Here is a 20252-nt window from a genome sequence, read left to right on the forward strand (position 1 = left end):
TTTCCCCTTCCCCATAATATTGTAACTGCTTCGAGGCTGTATTGTTTGGCCTAGAAGGCACTTAATATTGTTCATATTATTGTGTGGTTAGTAATCCTAGGGAGTGCAAGCCTGCTAATAAATTTAGTTTTCCTAATTACAAGATAACTTATTCTGAATTAATCACATGATTGTTGCACCCACGCACCTTTTATGGTACCCCTCATGTTGCTTGTTGCCCGTTGCCTGTTGCCTGTCGCCTTGTGTTTTTTGCAGAATAGCCTTGTCCCTCAAATACGAGGATACCTCAGCCATGTTGCCTCGGTTCATTCAAAGGTCATAAGTCCCTAATGATGCTGCCTTCGGTTCGCCAAATATGACCTCGTCCCTCGAAGTTGCCTACGAAGTGCTGAGGTATCCTCTGGTTGCCTAACGAAGATAGCTATTCTGATCCTTCCCTTTAGGCTACCTGCCTCTCTATGGCATGGGACAGTTTTAAGGCGAACGATAATTCGATGTCCCGTAAACATCCAAACGAAAGACTTCATGCCCTCTTATGGTATGGATAGACCCTTTCACCCTGAAAGGCTAAAGAACATTTTTCATCTAACCAGGTAATTGCTCCTAATTGCCTTGCTCTAAAAATCTTTTTCTACTCTATTTTCTAAACACTTTCAAGGCTACGCTCATTTACGAGCTAAAGTCCTTGTTTCTTCTTCTACATTTCTTTCAAAAGAGCAAAGCAATTAAGAGCCCATGGATAACCGTGGATGCAAAGGGTGCTTTACACCTTCCCTTTGCATAAATTACCCTCGAACCTTGTTTCTTTAAAAAAAGGGTTTTTTCTGTTCTTTTAGCCTTTCTGATGTTTTGGATAAAATAAAAGTCGGTGGCGACTCTTGCTATCCGCACATTTCGATATAAAGTCAGTTCACCGTATTACAGAACTGACGACTCTGCTGGGGAGAATTTTCTTATAAAAGAGGGGTTACCTTAAAAGTTAGGAACACTTTAAATGTTTTCTATTGTTTGCTTTGTTTGTTTTATTTTTCAGGGGCTGTTTTGGGAATTAACTGAAGGACGAATCCTACACCCGGATTCAAGTACATCTAAGATAGGAAGTGGCATAGTCATGGCGACCTCCTTCATGTATGTGGAGGATTGGTCAATATGAGAGTTCACGCATAAGTTAGGCCTCTATGGGTGTTTGCATGCTTCTCTTGTATGAGGGAGGTTCGTGCGGATGTCCGTGGGTGATTCGGAGCTTAAGGACCTTTAGTTACCTTTAACCCATCTTGACTTTTAGGAACGTAGTGCGGGGACTACTCTTGATGTATGTTGAGAGCATAGTCGCTACCCGATATTACAGCTCAGATAGGTTCTTTCTCAAAGTATCATTGCATGGTATGTATGTATCATGTTCGAGGGTGCTTTAGGAGGGCTGACAATTCTGGGTAACTTGGTAGAACCCGTTGCTGATATCATCTTCATCCTTAGAAATTCCTTTAGGAAGGGTATCTCACATGATTTAAACTCCATGCAAGACAAGTCTAAGGAAATTATGTGACTTGTGTGACTGGTGTGACTTGCTTGTGTTTGTTATCTAACCCCCCGATTTCCTTGCAGGTTTTGCTTGTAGGACATTTCGTCCTTATTACCTTATGCTTTACTTAATGCATTACATGTGCATGACATCATAACATCATAACATATGATGTTAACTAACCCTTACAAGGATCTTAGGAATTTAGGGGGCACAGTTTCAGGTGCTCTTATAAAGGACATAATTCCTATCTAAGGACAAGAGGATTTACTTTCCTCCGGCCATTTATCTGCCAAATAAAAGACACCGTACCCATCAAGGGGCAAGAGGATTTATTTTCCTCTGGCCATTTGTCTGCCAAATCAAATACACCGTACCCATCAAGGGGCAAGAGGATTTATTTTCCTCTGGCCGTATGCCTTCCAGTTTAAAGACATCATACATATCAAGGGGCAAGAGGATTTATTTTCCTCTAGCCATGTACCTTCAAATTCAGAAGTATCCCGAAGCAGAGGCGATGACCCACTCGATATGGTGAGCTTGAGTCTTAAAGAAGGACGCTAAAAAACGAAAGCCAAGGTTCTTCAGACGAAGCTGTGACTTATTAAATTTCTAATGTTGCTAACTAAATTCCTTAAAGATCCTTGAAAATAATGCATCTGCATTCATAACATTGCATCACAGGTTTCATAAAAGCAAGTGTCTCATCTTTCCGCTGTTTATTTCAGTGAGAAAAATGGATCTTGAACAATCTGTCAAGAATCTCCAAGCTCCGAATGCTGAATTCCAACCTTTGATCCTTAACTTGGCCAAGGGGCAAGAAGAATTGAAGGCACTTCTGATCGAGAAGGAGAGGAATCAACATAAGCATCAAGGTGGTCAAGATAATCAGAGATCCAAGCCTAAGCGGTCATTTACTCCATTACATATACCGCTGTCTCAAGTTCTCCAACAACTGCTCAATCAGAACTTGATAACTCTATTACCTCCATATTAATTTCCTACCAATCCCACCCCTGGGTATAAGTACCATGCGAGATGTGCTTATCATTCGAATAGTCCTGGTCATGATACAGAGGATTGTTGGCAATTAAAGCACAAGATTCAAGACCTCATTGATGACAAGATCATTGACTTCAACTCGCCCGAGGGACCTCATGTGGCTAATGCTATACACAATTAGAAAGGTCGAGATAAACGCAACCAGCAGGTTGGGGGAGTTCTAATCTCCACACCAGCATCACAACCACAACGTAAACATACCTCGCCTAAAAGACAATTCACTAAGATCAACATGACCTTGGCTGAAGCGTTGCAATAGATGCTGAAGAAAGAGCTAATTACTTTGAGGGATCCTCCTCGGAATCCTAACACTTTGTCTCATCAGTATAATCCTAACGCAAGATGTGCTTATCACTCCGACAGCGTTGGACATGACACTAATGATTGTTGGCTATTGAAGAATAAGATCCAAGATTTAATCGACGACAAGACCATTGACTTCCACTCACCTGAGGAACCTCATATGGCTAATGCTGGGTACGATCGGAAAGGTCGCAATGGACACAACCAATCCGTGGGGACAATTCTGATCTCTACACCAGTTCCACAACAAGGACACAAGTCAGAGGCACCTAAACGTTAGTTCACAAAGATCAATATGTCACTGGCTCAGGCATTACAATACTTGCTAAAGTCAGAGTTGATTACTTTAAAGGATCCCCCTAAGAATCCTAGTACTTCCGCTCGTGGCTATAATCCCAATGCGAGATGTGCATACCACTCCGGTAGCCCTAGTCACGATACAAATAGTTGCTGGACGCTGAAGAACAAGATTCAAGACCTGATCGATGCTGGTGAAATTGAATTCAACCATTCCAAGACTCCTGTAATGATCACGGTTCCCATGCCTAACCACGATAAGATGGATTAATGTCTAGAAGGATGAACTTTTTAGATCATTAGATTTACTTTCATTTGCAATTTCTTTCCTGTTTGATTGAACATTCGACTTATGATAGACATTATCTATTTTAATAATCATCATTAGTGCATTGCATTTGTTTGTCTTGAATAAATTAATTCGATATCACTCATTTTAAATTATGTCTTTACTTTGCATATGTTTTGTGATATTCAACTCCTGCTAAGTTGTAAGCCTTTTAAAGGGAGGATGATGAAAACGATACCGCAACCTCATACCGTATGCTTTTGAGCGGACTATGCTGACGATGTACATGCATTGTTTCAATTCCTAGACAGTGGAGATATAAGGATGTTAATCCCTCGTCAACCCCTTTGAGCCTAAGAAGTAGAAGTTTCTTTCTTGTACTAATTAAAACCCTTGATCATAACCTGGGGCAGGATAGTTACTCAGTTAACTCAGTTATGCTAGCCGTTGCTTATACAAATAGTGATGGATTCCCGTAACCATTAAGTCAGGCAGTCGACATCTATCAAAAGAAAAAAGCTATTAAGTCAAAACCTATGAAGGAGACTTATCAAATTGAAACATCCCGCCGACTGTAAAAATAAACAGTTCAGGCAAAATTTAGGGTTAACAAAGTCAAAAAGGAGGTTGCAAAAAAATCCTCGACAAAAGAAAAAATTTCAAAAGAGGTCACTACAAATCCTCGACAAAGGAAAGTATTACCATAAAGGATGACTGTCTGTCCAAATAAAAGTTCCGGTGCTCCAACCATCATCAAATTTCAATTTTATGACTTCAAATTCTGCTAGAACTTAAATGCAAAGTTAACTGGGCATAGGAGCGAAGAACATCACGAAGATGGGGATGAGTACAAATAAACTTTGAGCCTTTATTCTTTGTTTCTTAAACCGTGAACCAAGCCACGTTACAACCCTTGAAAGTCCTAATTGAAGCATGGTTAGTTTGAAAGCATACTGTCACCAAAAGGGTATCCCGACTCCTTAAGGTTTACCAAAAATGCTGAGTCGATAGTTCGTTTCTACAAATAGCATGTTTTTACAAATATCACGCTTTTATATCTCCTGTTTTAAATGTTTTTCAAAAAAAAGTTCAAGACAGACGTATGCATTGCATCTCATGAATTCATTATTAAACATATTCTGCTACATAATTTCAAATGTTAGCAACAGAAAGAATTTGCACAAGGGTACAACTAATGACTGAAAGTTATCCCGACAGACAAGATTACTCCGAGAAGCAATGTCTCCTACGTATATAAGGGGCATGGCACGCTTTGCCCGATCAATCTGGGGCAATCAAGTCAAGATTTGAAGAAACTCTCAAATGCCTATATCCCAAGTGGGATTCAAACTATTTCCCGATCAATTTGGGATAATCAGGTCAAATTTCAAAAATCTCTCAGAAGCATCAATAATCAGGGGCATGCACCCAAGTGGGGCCGAAGCTACCGCCCGATCAGTCAGGGGCATCATACTAAGTACTAGGGGCATGTCGCCCATAGTGCATATCTCATAAAGTCCTCGCGAGGCGAATCTTTCCAAAAGTCCCTACGAGCAAGGGCAAATCTATGCAAGTCCAGTTTGACACCTTGATTAATACTCAGTGGTGTGTCCTAATCAATATAAGTCCAGGAATGGTAGTTACTATAATACTGGGGGCAACTTTCAAGACACCCATGTCTCCCTACAGAGCCGGTTTCACAAGATCATATCCCCACAGAGTAATCATTAAGAAGATATCTTCAATTGCTCTCGTCCCGACAAAGACATGGCTCCCCAACAGAGTTTACATCTTCAACACTACCGGTTCTCCAACACTTTGCTCTTCTCCAACATGGTTTACTAATAGCTTTCATCCCCAGTCAGGGTACATCAAATTACTATTCACCCCCAAGCAGAAATCATAAATCCCCAACCGAGCATCTCCAAGATAAGATCAACAATAGAAAGATCTATCTTCTCAATCAAGATGTTCCAAGAAGCATAAATCATAGTCATACATCATAAATCATAAACATATTCATACATCGCATACATTACCTCATGTGCACACTCCTCATTTATTTTGAAGAGCACATAACACATGCACCATAACATTTCATAAAAATTGACAATATCTGACAGGTACATTACGAAGATTCGAATCTTATTCAAAGTTCAGCCTAACGCACGACCTTCCAGACATCTACGGATGTAATTTGGATTTAGTCTAACGCACGACTCATCTTTCAACCTAACGCACGGTTTTCCAGACATCTACGGATGCAATTTGGATTTAGTCTAACGCACGACTCATCCTTCAACCTAACACATGGTTTTCCAGACATCTACAGATGCAAATTGGATTTAGTCTAATGCACGACTCATCTTTTGACCTAACGCACGGTTTTCCAGACATCTACGAATGCAAATTGGATTTAGTCTAACGCACGACTCATCCTTCGACCTAACGCAAGGTTTTCCAGAAATCTACGGATGCAAATTGGATTTATTCTAACGCACGACTCATCCTTCAACCTAACGCATGGTTTCCCAGACATCTACGGATGCAAATTGGATTTAGTCTAACGCACGACTCATCCTTCGACCTAACGCACGGTTTTCCAGACATCTACGGATGCAAATTGGATTGAGTCTAACGCACGACTCATCCTTCGACCTAACGCACGGTTTTCCAGACATCTACGGATGCAAATTGGATCTGATCTGACGTACGACACATCCTTCAGCCTAACGCACGGTTTTCCAGACATCTGCTGATGCAAACTAGACCCAGTCTAACGTACGACTCAACTTAAGTCTATTCCTCAGAAGCGGTCAAACGTACGACGTATTCTGACTCTCAAGTCTATCAAGTTGGATGGCATCTTCAAGCCCATCTCGATCATACATCTTCTCCAAACACCAGGATGGCATCTTCAAGCCCATCTCCGACAAAGGCAAATTTCTTGGTATTCTAGTGTTCAATCGTCTTCCACCTTCAGATACCGACTGGCGTACAAACCACTCTACATCTTCAGGTTTAAGACAATTGAACAGGGGCAACTGTCATACCCCAAAATTTGCCCATACTATTTCTCCTATTCGAATTCAAATCAAGGTACAAAGCTCAAAGACACCTTCTTCTAAACAAGACTCAAAGAATTAGGGTTTTGCTGTTCTAAGGGAAAATCAATAAACCAAAGGCTCCAAGGTATCCCATATGGTCTATGATACCCCACACTACCTCCATGACAAATTTCAGGTCTCAATTCAAAAGATTGATCACTCAATTGCTCAGAAAGTCAACAGTTGATTGGGTTGACCTAAAAGTTAACCGTGGTCAAAGTACAATCAAAACTCCTGATTTTTTGTCAACATCCTCATATTGAAGTATCATTCACCATTTGATCAAGAATTGATCATGGTTCATCAAAGAAAGATCAGAAATCAACAATTCCAAAAGTTTCTAAATTAGGGTTTTCATAGGAGAAAGTCAACGGAACTTTGACCAGCCATAACTCCTACATGGAACATCAGAAATTTTCCATCCAAAGCTCATTTTGGAGGAAATTTGATTCTCTACAATTTTGTCTCTCACAAGCCAAGTCTAAAAATGCTTCATTTGAGAGATATAGACCAAAACATTATAGGTCCTTTTCAAAAGTCAACCAAAAGTCATTTTTTTCAAAAGAACACACAAGGAGCATGGAAAATTATTTTGATATGAGACCAAAAACAATGGTTAGAGGACTCCTCAAGGTTTCTAAAAAGTCCTAGAACTCCTCCATACCTCAAAAATTGAGGGAGATAGGCCTTGTCAAAGTTGGACAAATTTAAGAAGGAAAATGTGAAGAAAAAGAGTTCAAATTGAAATTTTTTGCAAAGGAGCCCAACTTTTTATGGCCCAATCTTGATCCATAAGTCATCCAAGACCCCAAAATTAGTTACCATGAATTTTTAAGATTTATTTGATTTTATATGGATTTTTTATTCATTTAAAATTAATATAATTCAAAATAATTCAAGTAAATATCAAAGATATGTTTTGATTCAATTTCAATCATCAATAATGTCCCAATATTCAATCAAGATTCGTGCAAAGACAAATTGAAAGAGATTGGATCAATTTGGCCATAATTAGAAGCTTTCATGAACCAAATTTCAATCATATTTTTTCAAAATTCAATCAAAGATATGGCAAGATTCCTTCTACAATTGTTGACCTAAACCCTTCTAATATATAAACACAACCAGTAGAGAGCCCTAGGGGCCGAAATTTTGCTCCCAAGGACCCCAAACCCGAGTGCAAAAAATCAAAGAAAACTTCAAAGGTGTTTTTGAGTTTAAGGCAAACTCAAGGTGTTCTAAGTTTTCTGAAACATTCCCGGAGGATCATTGAAGGGATTCAAACCAATTAAGAAGGCTGAAACTCTCAGAATCGCTCTCGATTCGTCACGCTAATGTAAAAAAGGCGCTGTAAAAGGTGAGTTTCAATTTTTGGGTGAAGAAGACGAAGAGGTGGCAGCCAGTGATTGGCTGAATTCGAACTTTAGTTAGCGCGCGTGGCAGGCAGATTCGGTGTGTTTGCGCCTATGTGAACTTCGTGCACCCTGAGCCCATCAACCATCAGATTAGGTGCCAAGCGAATCCAACGTTCCAGAATTTGCATAAGCACCATGTTCCCTCAGGCCTGCACCACACCAGATCACACGCTAAGTTTTCTAATTAATTTTTTCTTTTTTATTACCTAAAACCTTTTTTATATTATTTATATATATAAATTTTATATAAAAAAATTTCTTTTTTTTCTAACAAACTCTAAAAACATTTTTTTTATCATAACAAATTTTAATTTTTTTATCATCGATTATTCAATTTTATTTTAATTGTTTTAAAATAGTTTAATTTGTTTAAATTGTTTTAATTAGAAAATTAATTTTGATTAATTGTTAAAGAATAAATCTTGGCATTATAAAAATCAAAATTTTATTTTTGATCGATTTAATTAATTAGGTTGAAAACCAATAATTAATTAAATCTAATTTTATTTAATTTACGACCGATTTAAGATTTGTGAGAATTAGCCATACACTGAAAAAATATTCCTTTGTGCATTTTTCAGGGTAGTTACCAGACACTTCCCGACTGTGTGCCACGCCTATTACGAAGCTAAGTCTCGACTTTATTATTTCATTTAAATATTTGTTTGCCTTATAAAAAAATTATTAGGGTTAACCTCGAAATTCAATGGACTCTGTTGCACTCACTTCCTTTTCTGTCTGTCTTTGCCAATTTTTCAGGGTTAACCTCGAGGCCGCCCCGACTACGAACCATATCAGATCAAAAGCTAAGTCCTATTCTATATTTATTTTTAATTTTCTTTTGCTTTTTTTTTTATCAAATTAGGGTTAGCTTTAACAGTCAATGAATTGATAACACACTCACCCCTTTGTGTTTGGTTTCTCTTTTCCCAATTTTCAGGGTTAGCCAACCGTCAAAGCTCAATAGTCGGTAACCTAAAACTTATTTGATTTACTTTCTTTAATTATTATTTATGTCAAACCTATTGCACTGCTGGTCCACTGGTTTCTTTTTCCCCTTCCCCATAATATTGTAACTGCTTCGAGGCTGTATTGTTTGGCCTTGAAGGCACTTAATATTGTTCATATTATTGTGTGGTTAGTAATCCTAGGGAGTGCAAGCCTGCTAATGAATTTAGTTTGCCTAATTACAAGATAACTTATTCTGAATTAATCACATGATTGTTGCACCCACGCACCTTTTATGGTACCCCTCTTGTTGCTTGTTGCCTGTTGCCTATCGCCTTGTGTTTTTTGCAGAATAGCCTTGTCCCTCGAATATGAGGATACCTCAACCATGTTGCCTCGGTTCATTCAAAGGTCATAAGTCCCTAATGATGCTGCCTTCGGTTCGCCAAATATGACCTCGTCCCTCGAAGTTGCCTACAAAGTGCTGAGGTATCCTCTGGTTGCCTAACGAAGATGGCTATTCTGATCGTTCCCTTTAGGCTACCTGCCTCTCTATGGCATGAGACAGTCTTAAGGCGAACGATAATTCGATGTCCCGTAAACATCCAAACGAAAGACTTCCTGCCCTCTTATGGTATGGATAGACCCTTTCACCCTGAAAGGCTAAAGAACATTTTTCATCTAACCAGGTAATTGCTCCTAATTGCCTTGCTCTAAAAATCTTTTTCTACTCTATTTTCTAAACACTTTCAAGGCTATGCTCATTTACGAGCTAAAGTCCTTGTTTCTTGTTCTACATTTCTTTCAAAAGAGCAAAGCAATTAAGAGCCCATGGATAACCATGGATGCAAAGGGTGCCTTACACCTTCCCTTTGCATAAATTACCCCCCGAATCTTGTTTCTTTAAAAAAGGGTTTTTTTCTGTTCTTTTAGCCTTCTGATGTTTTGGATAAAATAAAAGTAGGTGGCGACTCTTGCTATTCGCACATTTCGATATAAAGTCAGTTCACCGTATTACAAGGTGCTTTACACAAGTCCCTGAACATGAGCTAGTCAAAATGGCTGCTGGAGGTTTAGATTATTCTATTAAGAAGAAACTAGATACCCAGTATCTAAGGGGCATGGTGCAATTGGCAGATAGGGTTCGCCAAGTCGAACGTCTAAAAATCGAGAAGGCTAGGGCGAATAAGTATCATAAAAAGAAAAAGTTGCGTATATTGCAGCTGATGAGATTGATTCTGATAACAAAAGCTTGTATGAAGAAAATGAGGTTTAATGTGGCAGAGTTAAAGCCAGGGCCTCCTTATGTCTGTAAATTGCTTAAGCTTGCAAATGGGAAGAATGCCGTAGAGAGCAATAAAATCGAAAATTTTGTCAATAAAACATATACGTTTGACATAACAAAGTGTGATGAGATATTCGACCTGTTAGCAATCGACGGGCAAATTGTAGTGCCCCTATGAATAAAAAATCCTCCTTTAGAACAGAAAAAGAAGAGAGGGTTTTGTAAATTTCATAATTTTTTAAGGTCATAAAACGTCTCAATGTATGCTTTTCAAGGATTTGGTGTAGAAGACGCTGAAAGAAGCCAGACTACAATTTGGAGACAAACCAAAATCCTCTATGCAGGGCGATGCTGATCCATTACTGGTTGGAGAGGCTAATTATGCTGAGCCTCTGGATGTGATAATGGTCAAAGCTACTGAGGGTTTTGACGGAGGAGAAGACGCTGCTGCTGATAGCAAGGTGATCGGAAAAATAGCAAGTGTACTATTTTCACCGATGTAGTAATAATGGGTTTTACCCTAAGTATCGATCACGAGGATTGCGTAGGAAATACAAGGGATTGTACTAAGTCAATTAAACAAAAGATCATAAGGGTGTTGTTTCAAATGATTAACGAAAGAGATTAAAATTCTAAGAAATAAGAGAAATTAAAACTGAGCTTTTGACAATGAGAAGATAATGCTAAGGTAGGGTGTGTGATTCAATTTCTAACTCCTCTGGATGAAGATCTCTTTAACACGTTCATAGGGTTCAATTATTCATTCTCAAGAATGATTTTCCTAAGTCCTTAGTGAAAACCTTTTTGGCTTAAAATCCGATTACCTAAGTCCTTAGAGAAATAAGACAAAACCAAATCGTTAATTTATCAAGAATTTCTGAATAACCTTAATATATCCCTAGTCCTAGGTGATAATTATAAGGTTCAATTGTATACAAACCCTAACAATTGTAGTCCTACAAATTGTTAACCACAAAACAATCCTTATTGGTCCGATAAAGAAAGCATTATAAACATTATACAATCGAATTGAATAATATGAACTTTAAATCAACGAAATACCAAATCCAGAGTTATTACAGATCGAATCAGGGACACCCCCTAGCATTGGGGGGTTTAGCCTCTCATAATATTCAAGAAACACAAGTGGAAAAGTTTAGACATTACAATTAATTGAGAGAACTAGGATCTTCAATGGTGTCCACCGTTGAATCTCTTCGTCTTCCAAAATCTCGCTTCCGTCTCTTTTCTTCTCTGCAATTCTATCTTATGATCTCCAAAAGTCCTTCTTTCTTTTCCCTAAGGTTGTTTTTATAACTCCCTTCCATTCAGGTTGAAACTGAAGTACCAAAAATACCCTTACTGATCCCCTTCAAGTGAGGAACACAAAGAAAATAAAATCAGCACGCATCATCAACACGGGCCGTGTTGCTGCACACGGGCGCCCGTGTTGCTTGTCTGCCCTTTGAGTCAAAACTTGTTTCTGGCCACAATTCCACACGGTCCGTGTCTGTGAACACGGGTGCCCGTGTAGATGCTCTGTCTCAGCTCCCAAAATCAGTTTTCCAGTCACATTTCAACACAGGCCGTGTTGCTCCACACGGGTGCCCGTGTTGACCTCTAAACTTAGCTTTTTCCGGCTTCTTTTATCCGCTCGTGCGTGCCACAAGTTCCTATCTTTCCCGTGCATCAACCTGACCAACAAAACTAACAACCAGCGCATAAAAAGGCACTTTTTGTAATACTCAAAACGTATTCAAATGCAACAAAGTCACACAAACGAAAACACGAAAACTTACTTTAAAACACATGCAAATGCCACTTAGTGTTACCAAGACCATGAATTTTTGTCGGAAAAAGGTGCGAAAACTTACTAGAAATGGTGACTGATCACAACCCCACACTTATCTCATTGCTTGCCCTCAAGTGATGTATCGAGGCAAAACAAAGGTCACTGACGAGATTCTTTTCTCCACAACAAAATCAGGTTATTCGCAAAATACCTTCACTTAGCAATCGAGTCTATGGCATCCTTCGTCAATCTATCGACCGCATTATCACTTCCGAGCACTTTTTCACCTGCAAGTGTTATACCCCAAAATTTGCCCGCATCTTTTTCAAGAAGAAGACAACAGACTTCTGTCTAAAAATTGGGAGTTTCATATAATCTTGGATTTTATTTCACAAATATCCTGATTTTTATGAATACTCAGTTTTTAGAATTTTTCTTATACGGTATTTTGGTTCACTATTGAATTTATTCTTACCCAAATGCCAGTTACTGTTTATCACTTCACACACACTGTTTATTTGAGATTTATTTGCAGATAAATAGTACTGACGCAATTGGTACAGAATTAAATTTTTTGCAGGCGCAGAGTCCGGGGATTCAAACTGTACTCGTAACGAGTAAATAATTATTAGTTTTTGTTTCCCACTAATTTTTGTACTATATTCTATTATTTTCAAAATCTTTTCCTTTCTTTTCAAATCTCTTTCTTTCAAAATCAAATCCTAACTTTATTCTATACATCTCTCTTTCAAATCCTACTACCACTAAAATTTTCCTTTTTTGTACGGAATCACTTCATTCCCCAACGTCTCTATCCTTCTTTTCACTCTATAAATACCTCTCATTTTTTCCATAAATTCTCACATCAAATTTCAACTCATCTCTCAAATTTCTACCTCATATTTATTTTCTCTTTTTCCCCGGCAAAAATGGCGAAGTGGATGGATACGTGTTTTCTTATGGTCATCACTGTCTTGGTGGTGATCATGTCTTTTTTCTATCTGCATAGCCCTGAAAAATGCGGACCTGGGTTGTTTACACTCCCGATCATCTATATGTTGTTATTTATAGCATGGGTTTTTAATCATCATTTTTAAAGTTTGTCGTATCTTTTGCTTTCAAATAATGTACCGTTTATTCGTCGTACTGTTCATTATATTATGTAATATTTGTATTGTCAGTATTAAATGTCGTACTATCTGTCGTACTATAGTTTAATTATCCAGATAATATTATGTGTGTTTTCTGCCGGTTAAATATTTATTCTTCTGCGCATGAAATATTTTTCAAGGTTATTATCGGTAATTTAGTTCGCGTACAGTGTATTTTATTTATTTATTATGTTTGTGTTTTTCTAACAACTCATGTAAATAAATTTTCACCATTAACATAACAAAAAACAAAAAGAAAAAAAATTAACTTTAACTGTTGAATTTTCACTTTAACTGTTACGTTAGTGCCTAGACAGCCAGTTGACAGTCAAACTCGATGACAGCGCGATTCTCCGTGTTTTGCACCATCAATTAAATCAATCTTTTGCATTTCAAAATTCCAAGATTTTTGTTCTAGAAGTCTTCTGATAATCACATGATCAGCAGAGACTCAGCTCTGCACAAAAATCAGGAGAACAAGTTTTTTGAGACCTCAAATGGATTTCATGGACCTCCATATATCTCAAAGTACCACCATACAAATTTTCAAACTTCAATTTGCTCAGACGCACAGTCAGCAGCTCAAACAGTCAACAGACGACCAGTTTGACCGAAAAGTCAACAGACAGTCAAAAATGAAATTTTTTGTCAACATCCATATTTTGTCAACATCCATATTTTGTCAAAAGATTCATCATTTGAACATTGGTTGTGAAATTCTGGTAAGACAGACTCAGAATGTCATACACAATGTCACGACATCTTTTCTGTCATCAGCTTAGCTGAGGCAGTACCTACAGATCCCCCAATTTTTTATTACTTCTAACATCCAGAAGTCTGGAAGTGTTGGGATCACATATCAGTTCAGTTAACATAAACAAATCTGCTTTGCAGAGATTCTGTGTTAGCACAGACTTTAAATCACACACTGATGTCATGCACGATGTTATGACATCCAAACTGAACTTACAAATAAACAATGCAGAAACATAAATAACACAGAGAATTGTTTACCCAGTTCGGTTCTAACTAACCTACTCTGGGGGCTACCAAGCCAGGAATGAAGTTCACTATCAATAGTATCAATTCAGAGTTAAACTCGCCGTTTATCCCTCCTCACTTAATCACTACCCAATGACCCCTCTACCTAGGTCCTCCCTAGATATGGAATATCCCCATTCCACTCCCAATCACCGCAGTGATGTCCAAGCACTCCAGCCCCTAGCCTATGCTTGACAGCTTCTCACCAACAATCACCTCATGTGATAACACACTGACAATAGTCAAAGTAGAAGATCCACTTCCAATACACACTTTGATCTTGCTTCACAGCTTCGATCAAACGACACATCTACACTCATTGCTTCACAGCTTCTGAGTGAGTACACATACCTCTTGCCTACAGGCTTCGAGGAACAAATCGGTGACCATCCCACAATCCAGGTGGTTCACCTACACAACAAACCCTAATGACTACATTATGATCGTTAGTTTTTCAAGGCTACAAAGATTCCTATTTATAACCTGATCCTAGTTGGACTTGGGCTTAAAATCGCAGCACTCCTTGCTGTTACTAATCAGCAGATTTCTTCTACTACAAACAAGGCCTTTTAATCATAAGTTACCTAATTTATCTCCTAAATTAGTAACTGTTGAATCTTCAATCTTCAGATTTGATTCTTTGACCTTTAAATCTGCGCCACATAGGATTACATAATATCCACATAGAATATTCTGTATCTTTTAAAACCAAACTGAATCTTCCTTCCTCAGTTCTGCAGGCGCGATGTCATGGTTGAAGTCATGACATTCCTTGTAACATCTTGCTTCAGTACCTGTTTTGTTCTTTTAATATTTGCAAGAGTACATTACATTACATTCAGCTGCTATTATGTTTTAGCCAAGCATGGGTGCCAATAAGACAATAATACAGAGCAGAGCACTAACAATCTCCCCCTTTGGCTTATTGTGGCTAAAACTAAACATAAATAAAAATTACAATTTATTTAACTCCAAGAGCAGCTGCTTCAACTTTCAGGATACCAGGCTGAACCACATCATAACATCTTCAGTCTGTTTCTACTTTTGTCTTCAAATCTACCTTTGTTTCTTTGACAGTGGCAAAATCAGCATCAGCCTCTATCTCCCCCTTTTTAGCCATAATATGACAGAGTTATACAATGTCATAATATGCAATGGAAAAACCTGTAACTCCCCCTGCACATGAGGAAGAAGATACGAAAACCAGTTCTTGCCACTGTAGTTCTCCAAGAACTAACCCTTGTAACTCAGAACACAAATCACAATTGTGTTCATAACTCAGATCACAAATCACAACTAAAATGTCTCCCTTCTCGAAGGCTGAATAAGAAGACGCATTCTCGTTGTTATTGCTGTAACACCATTGGTAGAGTTCCATGATTTCCCCACCCTGTGTTATTCTGAACAGATTTTGGTAGAGGAACCCATCGCAATACCAAATCTGGACGCACCCAACACAAACACACACGAAACACATCTTTGAGAGATTTGATATCTGAAGCCTGCTGCGAAGATGCTAATTTATAGCCATTGGAGAATCATAGGAAGTAACGATAGTCTTTGGTCTTGTTCAATGGTCAAACTATTAATTAGGAAACAGTTCTAAAAGCAATTACTCTTTCCAAAGTAGTTTTTCCTTGTTTGACTCTGTAGAATCAATGTCTTTAACTATGTCATGACATCCTGTCAGACATTATCCCTCTTTCACCCCTCAAGCATGTAGCTTAAGATTCTTTAAGAGACTTTGACAAAGCATCCTATGAACCACGTAATAGACCTCCTACACCTTTACTGACTCACTAGTCATAGACTTCTGTTGTTCTGATCACCTTGAGACTGTATACTGCAACTGTGAAGAGCCTTCCAACACTTGTTGACATGCAGCCACTAGACGAGTTCAAGATTTGTGGATACCAGACGCACATGATTAGATTCAACCATTCCCAAAAAAGCTGACTGTAATGATACATCTTGTTAAATAAACCTTTTCATAAGAAACTTCCTCTAACTAAGTTGAAAAAGCTCCTGCTGACTTGGACCACCTTCATTATGATGATAGAGTATAACAGACCAAGATAGTTTTCTAGAATTATATCTTGAACTAAGAAGACACTCCCCCTATCTGAGATAATTTGTGCTTCATACAGGAAAACTTGTAATGATGAATGGAAAATATAAGACGCATCTTCATATCTTCAAGAGCGCACCCTCTGCCCAACTAACTAGCTGACACACTCCACTATTACAAAGTAACTCCTTTACAAAATATACTCACATAAGAATTTAGATGTTATAACATCTTGTATAACATTAAGATACAGTTGAACAGCTCAGTACATTCAACTAACTCCACTTCTCTTTCTTCAACAGATTCAAGTCTACCACCTTATCTCCACCTGAAATAATCAACAAATAACCTTTTGACACTTGATGCTTCCATAGAAATGTTGCCACAGACTCAACATAAAGAACTGCCACTTCTTCCACTTGTTGATCATAACCCTACCGAGTTGCACTCTGATCATGGTCTACCAAGATAATTTGAAATCCTCCTTGATATGATGTTTCTTATAATGATTAACATACTCTCCAATTAGAATTAGAAGAATCCTTTTTATCTACAGCTATGTTGATCATCTCACCAAACTTCTGTCTTCATAGTCATACTCACTACTGAAGTCTTCATCATGAAAGTAAACACGAATTGCCAGAACATGTTACCATCACCAAGATCAGAATCTGCTCATTCTAATCCACATTAAGTTAGAACTGTCACTTCAGACTTAATGTTGCTTCTTCATCCTTCTGTTTACGGTGATTTCCGGTAAACAACCGCTAGTCTTCCAAACTATAATAAATATGATTTGGTTACTTGCAGGATCGACTAGATTGATCCTAGGACACATAGTCAAGAAGATTGTTATCAATGTTCATTTGAATCATATTCGTAATTTGTCCTCTTCGATGAGTATTGTTCGATTCAAGAATCTTAGTAATTGCTTCGTTATATGTAATTATAACTTCAACAAGAAAGATAAATAACATAACATATGAAACTTAAAGATTGTTAAAACATAAAGAATCTTAAACCGCAGAAACGTTAAGGACTTTAAAAGTAAATGATCATGAAAGTAAATTCGAAAGTAAAATAAAGATACAGGAATGTAAATGACAAGAAATAAATGGAATGCAGTAACTCAGAAATGTATTCGAAAATGAAATACAATACACATGTATTAAAATGGTGGTGTCATACGTACATTTTCTCAGCGAACTCTTTCTCGTAACACTTGATACTTGAGTAAATATGTGAGTGATTTGTACAAAATGAACACACAGAATCCTAACATTAAGACTCCTATTTATACTAGTTTCGACCTTAACGGTCCTATACTAATATGCCGCCACGTTTCTCATCAGAACTTCCAGCGAAGCCATCTGTTATTGAACGATTACGAAACCGTCTTCGAATTTCAAATCTTCCCGCCTGAGTCCATCTTCGACGCGTGGCAGTGTAAAAACACTATGAAAACACGCTAAGTAGTAACACTTAAATATATACTTTATAAATTTTGTCTAAGTCCCGAAGACATACGCTTTCATTAGTCTTTCAGTGTTCACTATCTTCAACGAACTTAGAAGTCTGTATCTTCGAGGCATGACCATCAGTAGCCATTCTTTCATTTTTTAAGGGATGGCCATCAGTAACCATCTTTCCTTCGATTCTCAACTCCTTCGAAGGACAAACAATACGAAACGAAATCTTCAGCTAACAAATTGCCCCCAATAAATGCCTATTTCGAGAATCAACAAAAATAGGCGTTTCTTGTTATTATAAGATTTCGTTTTTATGATCTTTGAAAGTTCCAAGACTGCTGACTAACGTCATAATCACTGATAACACTGTTTCCGAAACGTCATGTCATTTTCAAAGATGTCTTCTCATGACTTACATTCCCACGTTTTAACCTTACTTACTGATCATTATTCCTATATACTAGGAGTAAGGCTAACTTATTCAACCGCCGTTGGATTAAATCACCAACCGCCATGTGTCTCTCGGGTTTTACCCAAAAGATTTAAAAGGGTTTCCGTTAAACCTTTAAATATTTGACCTTGTGCCTTTATACCGCCTTCCATTCATCTTCTACACCTAGAAAACTAAGAATATCTTCACTCTTTCTAAAATCTTGCTCTCTTTAGCAAAACTCTTCCATGGCTTCATCTTCAAATGTTCTTCAACCCGCTGTGAAGCTCCAATCAACAACACGTTCTGGGGAACGAGAGTTCGTTCCAAACCCTAATACTGAAGAAATACGCGCAATCTACGCTTCCCAGGTAATCATACCTTTTGATCTTTCTGGAAAAACTCTTGCCTTTATGGGTCCGTTACCGAGTGAAAACATCCAATCCGTGAATAAGTTTTTTCCTGCTTACTATAAAACTAAACCAATAGTTAGCAAATTTAGGATAGATGAAGACGGTCGTTCTCCTTTAGGCAAATCTGCTAATGTTGAGGAAACTTCAACTGCAACCCCTTTAGCTTTAACCAAAATTAGGTTAAACTATATGACCAATTCTTTAAAAGTTTTTAGGTCAATCCCTTTAGCCAAAGATCCTGACTTGTATTATGCTTGGCTAGAAAAGGTAGAGAAACAAAAAGGATCCTTTTGGAAATCGTTAGGGATATACGATTTGATCCAACTGTCAAAAACAGGTTTAGAATACAACCAACCCATGTTAGTAGCAGCGGTTCATTTCTGGGATGCTTCTCACAATACCTTCCATCTTCCCTGTGGAATGGTTACCCCCACGCTTTTTGATGTGGCTGCTATTACGGGACTTCGACCAACTGGCGAAACCTTTGATCCCAATGACATGGATAATGATACTATAGGTTTCAACGATTCGCAAGTTACTTACACGACATTCATCCAGAAACACCATATTACCACCGAAGCGACAGTATCTGACGAAGAGCATATTGCTTTTCTAGCATTATGGCTCTCACGGTGCGCCTTCTGCTCAAGATCTATCCAGGTTGCAAAGAGGTACCTTTGCATGGCTAATCAGTTGCACGCTGGTAGAAAACTCAACCTCAGCCAACTACTTCTAGGGTCTCTTTACGAAAACCTTAGTGAAGCTGCGAATCTTACCAAGAATTTCAAATCTGGCAGTTTACTTTATGCTGGTCCTTTTTGGTTATTGCAACTGTGGCTCAATGCCACATTCGAAACTTATCTTCCTTTTCGAGGAGATGTCAATGAGGAAGATAGCACAATCAAAAATCGAACTATAGAAGGGACCAGGTTAGCTTACCTAACTCCAAAAGAGGAAATGGGAAAAGTTCATGAACATTTCTTGGCGTATTCAATGATGTTTGCTCGGCGTGATCAGTTCGATCCTTCCATGGCCCCATTTGTACACAGAATAAAAGGTCCTGAATGGTTTACTCGAAAATTTCCACCAACATCTCAAGATCAGCAAACTGAATCCATGGAAATTTGGGAAGCCTTCCTGACTCCAAGGTTGCTTTCCCAACGTCTTCGACCGTCAAAAGGTCAATGTACCCTCATGTGCTACCAACCAAATTTGGTCTCGAGGCAGTTTGGGCTAACTCAAATAACACCCAAGTGCTTATATGAGAAAAGGAACCATATGTGTTTCCACACTTTGTATTTGACTGAAGAAGAATGTGAACGAAAAATCAACAAATATACTGGCGTCGCCAACCTTTCTCCTATTCCTTTCGAACCTTCTTTTTACTCTACACCAGATTTCCATCAATGGTGGACAGAGTATTATAGCTCTCAAATTTTTGATGCTGATAGCCTTGCTCAAGAACTAACCGCAGCTTTCACTGATGTGCAGGAGAACTTTAAAAAAGGTACTTCAACTCATATTAAAGAAATCCAAGCTTTTCAAAAATTCTTTGAAACTATCTATAGACCTGATGATCTTAGTCGGACCGTTCGTGAGGCTGCAGTCACTTTGCGCGAAAAGTTTTCCACCAAACTAAATAAATTGAAATTGCCCTCGT

The sequence above is a fragment of the Vicia villosa genome, unplaced genomic scaffold, assembly GCF_029867415.1.
Source record: "Vicia villosa cultivar HV-30 ecotype Madison, WI unplaced genomic scaffold, Vvil1.0 ctg.001274F_1_1, whole genome shotgun sequence".
Lineage (NCBI taxonomy): Eukaryota > Viridiplantae > Streptophyta > Magnoliopsida > Fabales > Fabaceae > Vicia > Vicia villosa.